Source organism: Crocodylus siamensis, chromosome 4 (genome assembly GCF_052110815.1).
Source record: "Crocodylus siamensis isolate JL-2025a chromosome 4, ASM5211081v1, whole genome shotgun sequence".
NCBI lineage: Eukaryota > Metazoa > Chordata > Crocodylia > Crocodylidae > Crocodylus > Crocodylus siamensis.
The window spans coordinates 174,153,274-174,167,061 of record NC_143398.1 but is presented as its reverse complement, the minus strand read 5'-3'; positions in this window follow the sequence as shown (position 1 = coordinate 174,167,061).

The window sequence follows — 13,788 nt, the reverse complement described above, 5'->3', positions numbered from 1 at the left end:
TCAGTCAATCCATTATAGAAACATAGAAAAACAGATCTGGAAGGGACCTCAGGAGGTCATCTAGTCTAATCCCCTGCTCAAGGCAAAATCATTCCTATCTGAAGCATCTCATCAAAGTGCTTGTTTAACCAGCTTTTAAAAATTTGAAAAGGATGGAGATTCCACTTCTCTACATAGCCTGTTCCAATGCTTAACCACCCTCAGTGTGAGATGGGTCTTCCTAATACCCATCCTAAATATCTCTTGTTGCAATTTAAACTCCTTTTTTATGCCATTGGCTACAAAAGCTTGTACTCCTTAACCATGATAGGCTTGTTTAGAGCTTTTTGACACTGCAGTGGGATTATCTTGAGTTTGGTTCTAGTATATCAACATATATAAGTTCTTGCAGTTCTGTTGCTCCCACTACTAGAAAAGTGTACTGAAGGGGTGTGAGGTGTAGGTGGAATCAGGACTCCCTATCACCTTCCCATGAACTGATTAAAGGAGCCAGGGGATCATGAGGGTAGTGAGTTAGTATACAGGGTAACCTACTTTCCTTCCTATGAAGTAGGAGCAATGCCTCAGGTGGGATTCTGAATCACAACTCTTCCTGGGACTGTGCAGTAGGTCTGTGCGATTTGGGCAGCTATCAATCTGGCTTCAGATCCAGCTGCTTCAGATGTCAGCAATCCAGTCCGGAGCTCTGGACCAGGTTCCTGCTTCGATCCGGCCAAAGCAGCTCCGAAGCTTTGGAGCCGCCTTGGAGATCCGGCTATAGGGTATAATGGGGAATCAATGAAATAGCTATAACTTTGTTGTTTCTTTTCTGATTTGGATGAAACTTGCAGGGATCATAGCCTCTGCTGAGAGCACAAAGCCTGCCATATTTCAAGAAGATCAGTGTAGGGGCTGGGGGGAACTGCACACCAAATTCTTGAAAGCAAACCTCATATCACTTGTATGTGTTACACCACAGGGGGGTGAAAACTGCTGGAGTGGTAAGCTCCGGTGAGACCATGAAGCCTGCCACATTTCAAGAAGATCAGTGTCTGTCTGTCTTGGGGCAGCTGATTGCCTGTATTAATTATTTCCTCTGCTTAGTCTGTGGTTTGGTAGGTGTTAATATTTGCTTATTAACTCGTTAACACCTAATTAACATCTACAAAATGACAGACTAAGGAGAGGAAATAATCAGTACCGACAATCAACTGCCCCAAGACAGATAGTCAGTTGCACAAGCACCTATGACACGAGTTTTGCCTATCAGCAGCTAGGGGTGCAGGGCCCCAGAACCCCCCTACACCTATCTCCTTGACAGCTGGCAGGTGTCATGGCCACAGCAGGGGCTAGCAGGCCTGCAGCTTTCACCATGCTGCGCCTTAACACACACAGTCACCCATGTCATGAGTTTTGCTTGTCCGCAGCTTGAGGTGCAGTTTCCCCCAAACCCCTGCACTTATCTCCTTGAAACTCGGCAGGCTTTGCGGCCTCAGCAGGGGCCACCACTCCTGAAGTTTTCACCCCCCCGTGGCATAACACATACACATAACATGAGTTTTGCTTTCAAGAATTTGGGGTGCAGTTCCCCATGAAGCCCTGCACTGATCTTCTTGAAGCTTTGATCTGGACGTGCTGCTTCAGATGTCAAAGTGTCCGAAGCTTCTCCAGGTCCAAAGCACAGTTCGAAGCCTTGCACAGCCCTTTTGTTCAGCTCTTGTATCACTTTCGCAGAGGCCTATGCCTCTAGGCATAACCAAGCCTAATGAAGGCAGGTATGGATCCAATGCTTATAAAATTCTTTGAAGCATTTTCTTCCCTGATATCTATCTACATATACACCAGGACTTGTGTATACAGGTTGATGGATGCATAAAACTTTCTTAAACAAAAACATACATATGCAAGCAAGCTCTTACTCAAGTCTGATCTCAAATTGGACTGGAGAATGAAGTAAAATGGATGCAGTCTATAAAAATGAAGACCTGTAGTTATTGTTATTAAAATAAATTCATCATTCAAAGCCTAAGGAATAACTGCAAGTATCATAAATCTTGTCAAGAAGGGAAACAGCAATAAATGACAAGCTTTGGAGGGGATCCACTCTAATGCTGCATGGTTTCATGGCCATTTAGATCAGCACATTCTGAAACTAACCCTGAGACAATCCAATCTGCAAAGCAACTCAAAATAGAGCTATAACTATTACCGGAAAACATATGCAAGCTATTATCAGCTTTGAATGCCAGCAAAAGAAAGGTCTAACTCATTATAAGCAACGTTTGGAAATAAGGAATTAATTCAAAGGATTAATGATAGGGTTAGAAAGTCTTTTGTCACCAAAGCCCAGCTTGTAATCAAAGAAAATGTCCTAAATAAATTGGGTTTCAGGGTCTCTTGATTCAAGCCCTTACCATAAAACTCAAAAAAGACATAGCTTGGCATAATTATATGTCTGCTTAGAAGAAGCCAAAAAACAAACTTAGTACAGAGTCACTTAGTACTGTCACATGGATGTCAACAAAATAGTCTAGGCCAGTGGTTCCCAACCTTTTTTTGCAACGACCCGCTGCTTGGAATGGAGTGCGGCAGCAGTAGTGGCAGCTGCCCAGGGGTAGGGGTGGGGGAGCTCCAAGCATGGGGTGCAGCTTGCCCTTTGCCTGCAGTGCTGCCAGTATTGCCCCCACAACCCTCATCTGAGTTGCAACCCAAGGTTGGGAACCATTGGTCTAGGCACTGAAGAAGTCTGACTCATGGTATTGAAGCTGATTGAACTATACCTGGCAAAGAGTATATCATTGGGCAACTTCATCTCACTGACTTTGCCTTTCTTCTGTATGAGTGATGACACTGCAGACAAGCAAACAAAAGAGGTGGTAAGAAACATTCCCTGAGGGTAGATTTTGTATTAACTCAAAGCTAGCACACCCATTTCTGACAAGCTAGAAGCAGAATAAGAAAGATCTATTCTCCAACCAAACTCTACAGTAAGTGATTTGCAGCATGAGTTTCTTGCTGAACTGGAGGAAAAAACCAAACAAGGAAGCAAACTTTTTATAAGGCTAGACATGTGCCCAGGCCAGAAACAAATTGAGCCTGATGGGAGCAGTGTAGTCCAGGGCTGCTCCTGCCCTCCTCTGCTCCACTGCAGTAGCCAGGGGGAGCTCCAGGCTCCCCCAGGTACCAGCCGCAGGCCAGCAGGGGGGTCCAGGGGGCTGAGGGCATGGTGAAAACTGCAGGCTTGTTAGGCCCTGCTGAGGCCATGAAGCCTGCCAGCTGTCAAGGAGATAGGTACAGGGGGAGTCTGGGTTCTGGGGCCCTGCATTCCTAGTTGCTGACAGGCAAAACTTGTGTTGTGGGTGCTTGTGGGACTATGTGTGTGTTAAGGTGCACCCTCACTGGTGCTGGGCCATCTACACAACATGGTAGTGTACCCCAATGAGGGCTCCTCCTCCCCTACAGCCTCAGTCCTGTCCACCACTTTTAAACAGCAGCAGGTATAAAATAACCTAGTGAGTGAGCAGTACTAGCACAGTCGTACCAGCAGCATCTCCAGTAGCCTAGCCAAACTAACACAGAGCCTTTCTTTTTATAAAGGGATTGAAAACAAGAAATAAAGATGTTGTGTTGGATATATGCTACTCATGGTGTGTGATGGCTTATCTTGTGTTTTTATGTCTATATATTTATTATGAAAAAAATGGAATAGTTACAGAAATATATCTTAGGAAGCTTTTGGCTTGAAAAACCCTTTGTCAGGCTGAGAAAGCACCTGCAATTTGTATGTCTGCTGTTTCTGTTTCCCTGCAGGCAAGCCCAGCTTGAACTTCGAAACTTGAAATGTTTAAAATATTTCAAAATGTTTTGACTTATATCATTTTGTTTCAAGGCTGTTTCAAAGCTCTCAGTTTCATTTCAATTTCGCTGTTTTGAGCTCAAAACGAGTCAAAACAACGTTCAAATGAAACTGTCGGTGAAATTTGGCACAGCCCTACAAAGCAGCTATTGTAGCCCCCTACTCCCTGGGCTGACCAGGAGCAATTTGATCCTGCATCAGTGTCTACATGTATACTTAAGGCATATTAGTTCGAAGTTCCATTTTCTAGTACCTGTATCTGTTGATACTAGCAAACAGCACTTTAAATTAATGTAGTGCACAGTAATTGCTGTGCACCTGTAGACAGTGATGCATTACTGCACAATGGATTAATCTGATGTGCAGGAAAGTGCACATGTAGACATGCCCTAAATGAAGCAGATCTATCAGTTCCTTGATTCTGGGTGATTCCCGAACATCTTCCACAGTACCAGGAGCAAAACCACCTAGGAAAACTCATCAGGTAGACTTTAACTGCTCCATTCTCCATCAGAGCTCAAATTCCCTGGAAACGCAACTGGAGAAAATTTAACACAGTGGGTATCAGCCAAAGAAAGAGTCAGAAGGTAGCCATATTCTCACAATGGTTGCTTTTGAAGCATTTGTTTTCAATAGTTTTCAGTTCATAAAGGCAGAGGAGTCCAGTATGTAAATGTATTACAGAAATTTGAAAAGTGCTTCACTGAATGTAAACTTGAAACATCAGAGGTATGTTTTCAAACAGAGTACAGAAAAGGGGCAATGATATAGAAAAATCGATGAATAATCTTCAGCCAAAACTCAGTCTTCTAAAGGAGGAATGGGAAAGAAGAAAAGCTGAGTCCTTGAGAAAAGAACCAATTATAACTGGGATCTAAGGAAAAGAAAAACCTGAGAGAGAGATTTTTGAATTTGCTAAATGAAGAAAGTCCTTAGTCCAAACCGAAGTGTATTACAAGAGAGTGAACAGTGCTGGCACTGTGAATGCTACACAAAACACAGAAACATGATAAAAAGAGACTTGCTGCAAAAAGCTTTCAGTGCTGAAGTTAGAGGGTGCATCTACACAAGATTCTAACTGTGCAGTAGCTTAATAACACTGCACAGTAGTGTGCGAGGCAAAAACTGTGCTAATATGCTACCTCACAGTAGTATTAGGTTACTGCACAGTAAGCATCATTAAAAACCTGTGCACTGGCGCTACTGCACAGTAGCACAAGTTACTGCACATTGATTTAGTACTTGGTTAACCAAGTACTTGGTTAACATGTAGATGCATCCACAGTGCACAAAAATAACACAAGGAGCTCCATGCATGTTTGGAAAGGGTAGGCCGGGGTAGCCAATGTACAGTATGCATGCTACAAGTGGCATGAGCAGCCTCTGTGTGCGGCATGTGGCAAACTAGGGAGGAGAGAGGTAGCACAGCAGTAGATATAGAAGCAGAAAGTAAAGCAGCATGTTGGGAAGGCAAAACAGCACAGGCATCAAAAAGCAGAGCAACAGATCAGGCAAGGAATACATGACAGGAAGCAGAAAGCAGATTAGCAGATGAGACAGGGAGTACAAGGCAGAAAGCATGAAGCAGGGTAGCAGATCAGGAAGGAATCAGAGTAGGGAACAGAAAGGAGAGCAGCAGACCAGGCAGAAGAAGGGGAATGGAGTGTCACTCTGAGGATGCTGGCAGAGCCAACACTAGGGGTGTGCGGGGTCAAGGGCATATCAGGCTGTGCAGGGCCTGTGCTGGGGGAGAGGGGTGGTGAGCAGCTGGAGCATGGAGTGAGGGGGTGGAGGGGTGATGAGCGGCTGGAGCACCGAATGGGGCCTGTACAGCACTTTCCGCAGGGCTCCCCAAAGCATGGGGCCCAGGGCGGTCACCCCAATTTTCGCCCCGCCCAAAGGACAGCTGTAGATGCCAGGCTATATTGTAGCACACCAGCCAAAAAGCTTGGCTTCTACTGGCATAAGCAAAACCAATACCCAATATCTGGAAAAGATGCAAGAGCTGTAGTAGGTGACAGTGTTTTTTCAAAGGTTTGTAAACATCACTGCAGTTTGTTCATAGCTTGGACATCCAAGAGTTCATCAGTAGCATCATTAATTCAGAGGGGTTTCTCGCTGGAGCAATGGAGGAGGTCATAGCAGAAAATGAACAGATCCTCAGCCTGAGAACAGTGGTGCTGATGTCTCAAGAGAGAGCCACAGGTCCATACAAAAGTACAGGGCACAGAGACTAAATATTGTTAGTAGGTTGTTTATATGTTTTTGCTGTTCATTAGTTGTTATTGTTAGTTTTGGGAGGAAGAGTGTGGGGAAAATGTACCTAAAAGATGTTTTTACAAGAGTCATTTGGAACTGCTAAGCATTTGGCAATGCTGATCAGCTAGAACAGAGACACTGAATGAGGCAAGCCCCTGTTTCAAACTTCCAGGCTCCAAGTGCTTTCTGAATAGCACACAGAATTGACTTAAATGTAGCCATACACCAAAGCTGTTAACAGAACTTGCCAAATGAAGTGGATCAGCTGTGCGGGGATGTGTACTGCACAGCTAATGTGTTTCATTGGGTGACACAGAAAGTAAGGCCCCTGCTGCTCCTAGGGCTTCAGGGGTCCCATCCTGTGGAACAACACTTGGGGCATGCCTCTACGACTTAGGGAGCACCTCTGCAAATGTGGAAACCCAGACAGGAAATCCCAGGGTTTCAGGGGCCTGATCCTGCACCCCCAGGAATTTCCTTGTAGGGGAATTTCTGGGGTACCCAGGATTAGGCCCATGAAACTCTAGGAACACCTGCCCAGGGAAGCTGGAAAGCACAAAAAGACATCTGCTGCAAAACAGCAGCACAAATTTATAATACCTTTTATCATGGCCACAAATTTAGACATTTGCAATGCTGGGCTACAAATGACATGAACATGCATTTGCTTTTGTTTTGTGCTGCCATAAAAATGTTTCTGGCAGCATGAAGGCAACATCAGCTTTCAGTGCAAGGCAGCTAAACTGATTTACACCACATAGGGATCTGGCCTCTCTCTAATATTTTAAACATCTTTTTTAGAGAACATTTTTCCAGTGTCTTTTACTCTTGGTTGGGGTTTCCCACTGAGATATCTCACTGATCTTTCAGGAGGGTGGAGAAGGCCAACAGAAAACAGCAGTCCAGAGAAACCTCTGCTTCTAACTGATTTGTACAGGAACAGAGACTATTTGCTAAAATCCCACAACTTCAGTCCTCAAAAGGAGGGCTTAAGTGGGCGATAAATCTCCATGTTCTGGGGCTCTGCACATATGTAATTCCCCCTCAGATACGGATTATGTATGAGGGACCCATGAAAGGAACATAATTCTATCACTAATAATTAGTTAAAAACTAGTATTTAAGCAGTGAACTGAATGTTGGGACAGACTGTATCCTTGTCCTGCTCAGCTGAGCAGAACAGTAAGATTTCTCTTCCCTTCCTGACTTACCTGACAGACAGGTGTGGTGCTCAGTCTTGCTTCCTCCAGGAACCAGAAAACAGAAACAGCAGGCAACCAGAATTGGGCAGGGCTAAAAAAAAACCCCAAACAAACAAACATGTTAAGGGTGAAGTTTCTTTCATCATTGTGATATTGAGCTGAAAATCAGATTATTGAAAAGGAAACTGCAGGTGTTGAAAACAATGTAGCCTTCAACACTTGCTAGCCTAGCGTAGATTATGGAGGAAACTACAGGTTTTTTGGATGTGGAGGGGAAAGGATGCTGGAAAGGGAACAAGAAAGGAACGTAGAAAAAAATAATAAATTGTAATTCACAAGCTTTTCTCCAGGTTACTCTTGGCTCAGTATAGTACTCTGCTTCAATCCCAATTACATCTCTCCTGTAATAATAACAAGTAGCTGTTTGCTACAGACTTCTCAGGGGATTCAGCTTCCAACAGGAGGCTACACTCAACCAAGAGTAATATTTGTGGCTATATTTTACCAGTCCTGCCTAAAACCAAGCCACCCTTTGCATGATTTGCAATATTCAGTATGAAAAACAACTGTAAACTGCAAACATTTGTAAACAGTACGGCTTGTTGCTGAATGTTGCTGTTGGGAATATCATTGTTATTTAACAAGCAAATTCATATGTAGAGTTTGGCATTAGCTGCAGCCTATATATCTCTGCACTTCCACGCACAGCCTTATAAAATGCAGGGGATGACCCTTCCAGCCCTCCCAGCTCAGAAACTTGTGAGCCAGACCCCAAAATCTTTTGGCTTCAACCCCCAACAATATTTTTTTAAAGATTATCCTGATATATATGATGTATATCATTTGGTTTTTGAACTGTCATTGCCTTTTCCCAGTAGGAAAGACTTCATTGTCTACTCTTCCTGATGTATTAAGCTGGTGTTGGCCCCTGCTGCAGTATCTACTGATCACACAGCTGCCCCGCTTTTCCCAACAGTTAGTTCTTTCCCTAGGCTCTGCATCAGTTTTTTCCTTAATGAATTCTGCCTCCTATCTCCATATCTGATCAGTCCCAACAAATTCTCACTCCTAGCTTCACCCCTTTTCATGGGGTTCTTGATCTTCATCCTTTCTTTTTGGGCTGGGCTGTGACAGGTTCCTTCTCCATCTTTCTGACTGCATTTCCCTCATTGCTTGACTAGTAGGGTGATGAGGAGGGGAGCTTCCAGGCTCCTGCTTTCTCCTCCACATCTATGAGCATGATTTCATGCCATCTTCATGGAAGGGAGGAGAAATAAGCTCGACTTGTGTACAAAGCAGCTGCTCTAACCCAGGAGGCAAGCAGCCAGAGAGTGGACTCCCCTCAAAAGCAGAGCTGAAGGGCAGGATCCTTTCTTGTGAGGGGGGGGAAACAGGCCCCAGTCGTGGCCAAAATAGCATCACTCACAAAATGGTAGGGAAAGGAAACAATGTTGCTTTCAATCTCAGTAACCACATCCTAGTTATACAAAACCAGAGCTGTAACTGGAAAGGTCTGAGTGTCTATAATGACCTGTAGGGTCTATAGTGATGAATGCTGTTCATGAACTTCCTCTAAGTGGACATCCAGGACTGGTGCCCCGGTCAGTCACTGTAACGCATTGTAATGCTGCTGTACACAAATAGTGCTACTGACAGTGACAATGACATGGAGTTATTTGTACTGTGTTTCAAGTACTGCTTTAACATGCTCTGAGGAGTGGGGAAGGAAGTGTCTAAAACATTCCAATCAAGAATTTAGACTAGGATTTTCAAAGGATTTAGGCAACTTGGGTGGGATTTGGGTACCAAATTCCTCTAGCCCCCTTTAAAAATCCCATTCCTAAAGTCCCCAAAGTCAGTTTATATAGAGCTATGTCCCCCATAGATGTAAATAGGCAGTTCACTTTTGATTTAATCAGTTTTGCTTGAAATCAAGAACCCACCAGATAGATCTAATGTTGCAAGTTACTGTAATTTTACGGCAAGATTTATTATATTTGATGTTTTTCTTAAAGCCCTGGCTCCTGAGAACATATTATGATGCAACAATCTCAGTCTTTATTCATAAAGAGCCATGTTTTTTATAATAGCAGAGAAAAGCTCCAGAATGTGATCTATGTATATGTAATGAATCATAAAGCAAAAGGAGAATAAAGGAAACCCCCATTTTTTAAAAAAATATGTTTTTTTCAGGGGGTTGACTAATTATTTTAAAAAGCTTGGGGAAACTAGGAACATCTCAAAGTTGTGTATCAAGTTAATTAACGGAATTATGGAAAGGGGGGAACGTGTATTTTGTAGGTGAATGCCATTGACTATTTAGAGCCAAACAACAAATAGTTCATGTCAATCTTATTAATTGATTAATACATAAAGAGTGTGTGCATGGGGAGGGAGGATTGGCCCTTGGCTTAAGGACAATTCACCCTGTTCTGTCTGTCAGAACAAATATCTAGGTGTTCTTTAATTTCCAGTTGCAGGATCACAAGGGGTAAGCATCACTCAGAAACAGCAATGTTCTGAAGTCATGACTGAGGGATTTAGAACTATTATGCTTAGAGCAAATAAAGTATTGCACATGCCTTAGAAAATCCTTGTTACTTCTGTATTGAGTTAAACATTGACTGGACCTGGAAAAACCACAGAGTTTGAAATTCTGATTTTATGGAGAATTCCAGATCACAACAGGAACTCTTGCAAAATATTTGGGAACTGCAGGCACCATTGCCAGGTCCCCTTGAATCACTGAAAGAAATCCTGTTTTGTTCCAATTACCACTTACAGAGATAATGAAAAAATGGGCAATACAAGCTATACTGTACTGCCCATAAGACTCTTAAAAGAGCAAGGTATAATGTGGTGCATTGTTTACTGTCCTGTTTCACATTCACTTCACTGTCTGGAATTTGGCTTGAGCAAATTCTGCTCTTAGTTGCACATCTGCACCCCACCAAGAAACATATTTCATAGACATTAGACATTAGGGCTGGAAGGGACCTCGGGAGATCATCGAGTCCAGCCCCCGAGTCCATGAGTATATTTGGTGGGTGATCTAACTGGGTTGAGGAAAAGTCAGGAGAACCATTTAAGTACACAGGGGTGGTTTCATAAACAAAGAGGCAGCAGGCTACAGCTAGTTTATAGATGTTTATAGAAAGAGTGCAAGTCCAAACCAACATTTTTGCAAAGGTATAGGAGACTGCATCCTATTAAGAATTAGGAAACACCAAAGTTGGTTTAAACAGTAAATAAATAAAGCCAGACCAAGCATTTCATTAAGAAGAATACACATTTTTGTTCCTGAATTTCTATTGGATCAAAATCTAAAATAATCCTATTAGGAATCCTGAAGAAAGACAACTGGAATCCTATAAGCTTCCTGAAACAAGCAGGAGGGATATCTGAAGTCTAACTATACATGGTATTACAATAATTGTTACTTGCTGCATAATGATTAATGACACAAATTCCTTTGGGATATATGGCTTCTAGACTAGCAGGATGCCATGTTACTACTTTGAGTGAGCTGTGTGAAAAATAAATATGACTAAATGACTAAATATCAGTCTAATCCGGAAATAGGAGGATGGCTAATAGAAGTTTATTTGAGCACCAGGGTAGATTACCATTTTATTTCATTCACTGATTATCCAACTAATGTTTTCTTAGAAAAGAACCTTACATTTTTCTTTATATTTGGAAATGATATATCGTGGCAAGGCATTCGTCATGGTAACACCCATTTGCTAGCCCTGTATTTCCAGTTCAGTTTTCAGTAAAGTGGCATGTGTGAATCAGCTTTGCTCTTGTGACTTTAAGGGAGTTATGTTGATTTGCACCAGGTGAGGATCTAGACTTCAACTACAGTAAACCAGGGTTTTTTAAAAACAAATCTTAGATACTTCATCCACTTCTGACATGCTTGAGCTCCTTGGAGAAGAGATTTTTCCTCTCACGCATTTGGCAAGTATCTATTGTGTGCTAGGTTCTACCACCAAAAAAATATCATTTACTTAGTTCCAAAGCTCTCCCAGGCTGCCACCATCTTTTTGTTCTGCATTCATATAGCATACCAATGCTACGGTCATAAGAAAAATAAACATTACATCCTTATTTGTCATTTTTCTTATCCAATCTGTCTCCTTATCACTGTTTCCTCAGCCTATGAATACTCCTCAGCTCTTAGATTTTTAAGAAGCCTCCTCCAACCAAGCTCTAGCCCACACTACAAAGGTTTGCTGTCAAAACTCAAGTTTAATGGAGAAACTTTGAATGAGTCCACACAAGAAGTTCCTTTGTGATGGCACACTCCTCCACTCAGCCTGCAGAATTACTTCATTTCTGCTGTAATAGGCAGAGTAAGGCTTCTTCCACCACCTGGCAGCCAGCTGAAGGTGTATAGAAACACTCTTGTACCTTCTGCCAGCTGCTACCATCTGTTGAACAGCTACAGGCAGTCCTTGACTTACAACATTTTGAGTTACAACATTTTGCACTTACAGTGTTTATAATTTGATACCCTGTTTCAACTTTCTGATGTCAGTTTCAACTTTACAACACTTGATCCAATGCAATGCCACGCCAGCGAACAAGTTTGCTTCATTGCCCATCTCCCTGGACAACTTCTGTCCAAACTTCCTTGGACACTTTCTTAAGAAAGCAGACAAAACTCCAGAAAAACCTGCACCCAAGATTCCTTAGAAGACTCCAGCCAAGAACCCTTCAAAAAGTCTGACAAAGAGCCATTCAAAAAGTCCAGCAAAGTCACCTCAAAGAAATCCTTCCAAATCAATATGATTGCTATTTACAATATAAATACATTAATGTAGCTATATTACTCATCTATAATTGATTGAGTAGAAAATTCTGGGGTATTTTTGGTAAAACTAGGGTATTGGGCCATGGTTCAGGAGCCAATCCCCCATTTATAACATTGTTTCCTATGGGAAAATCAGTTCAAAGTTGCAATATTTTGACTTAAGACATGGTTTTCAAGAACCAATTGTGTCACAAGCCCAAAGACTGTCTGTAATGCCCTCCAATGCCAAACTTTGCACTGGCAGCATCGCTGGTATAACAAAGCTAAAAGGAGCCATCAGAAGCGCAAGGGTGTGCACATGCTCTGGCAGTGTTGTCTGCTGACAGAGGCAGCACAGTAAAGGTGTAGCCTCAGATATTTTTGTGCATTCTACTAAGACTCCTCATCTCCTTAATGACAGATGAAATCTCTCTCTCTCTGGCATGTGTACATACCCACCCCCACACTCTCTAATTCTCTTCCACTATATTGTATGGAAACCTATTAGCAGTTCTTAGCAACAGCAAGAGGATTTATCTTGTGCCCCCCTGTTATCATCATTACAAACACCTACACAGCAAAGAAAAGCTTTCTTAAACATTTCTAGGCTTCTTGGGAAACATGCCTTCAGTCTCCCTGGCATAGTTAACCCAACCTGTGGACTTGCTGGAGCAAGTCATCTTTGCTTTTTTGTCTCTAGTACCTGGAACAAGCACATCTTAATTCTTAACTATGCTAGGTGCTAGCATAGTACGGATAAGCTAGACATGATATCCCATCGCATATGTGGATTTTTCAAATTGACACGTCCTTCTTTTCCTCATTTGATCCTAGCTCAGCAAGAGGATCTATTCCAAATGTCTGGGAAAGACATATTCCTATTATAAACAATCAGTTTAGAGCATCATAACCCAGGAATACATGCTCAGAATCTCTCTCATCGAAGGATTCCAATTCAGCATCTACAATTAATTCCTGGGTAAAACAGCATACAACATCTTAAATATGGGGACCCATTTTTAAAAATGAATGTATATTGTAAGTATAGTAGAACCAGATGTTCACTGCTTTGCAGTGATTTGCACCTTTTACAAGATTAAGGTCCTCTCTGGATACAGCCACACCAATTCTGTGTGCACATTGAATGGGAGGGAGCTAGTACCTTAGATAGCTTACATCTAAAATTAGAAATGAAGAATGATCACAGTTCACCTTTGTCATGTCATGACTAAGCTGATCCCAGCCCACCTTGACTGCCAGGTCAAGTTCCTGTCAACCTTCAGGCAGATACGACTTCTGGGTAATGGATACAACTACGTTTTTAAATGCCAAAATAAGGATATTTGCAAATGTGCTTTCCTGAGACAAGAATTATCTTTATAACTTCTTATATACCTGTACAGTTCATACTACGATGGGACCCTGATCCCAGCTGGGACCTAGAAACAGTATTGTGATGCTAACAGAAAAAATACTTGATAAGGAGTTTTAGTGAATAGAACTAGACCAATGACACTCAAGTCTTTTAGCCCCACGGGCCAGATGAGTAGCATCAGGCGGTCAGCAGGCTGTATTGGACCCTGTGTTGCCCCTACATGTTGGGATTAGGCCCTGGGGCTATGCACGACCTCCACTCAGCTTTGCACACTTAAAGACTGGGGCCTTGTGCCACCTCTACATGCTGAGATTGGAGC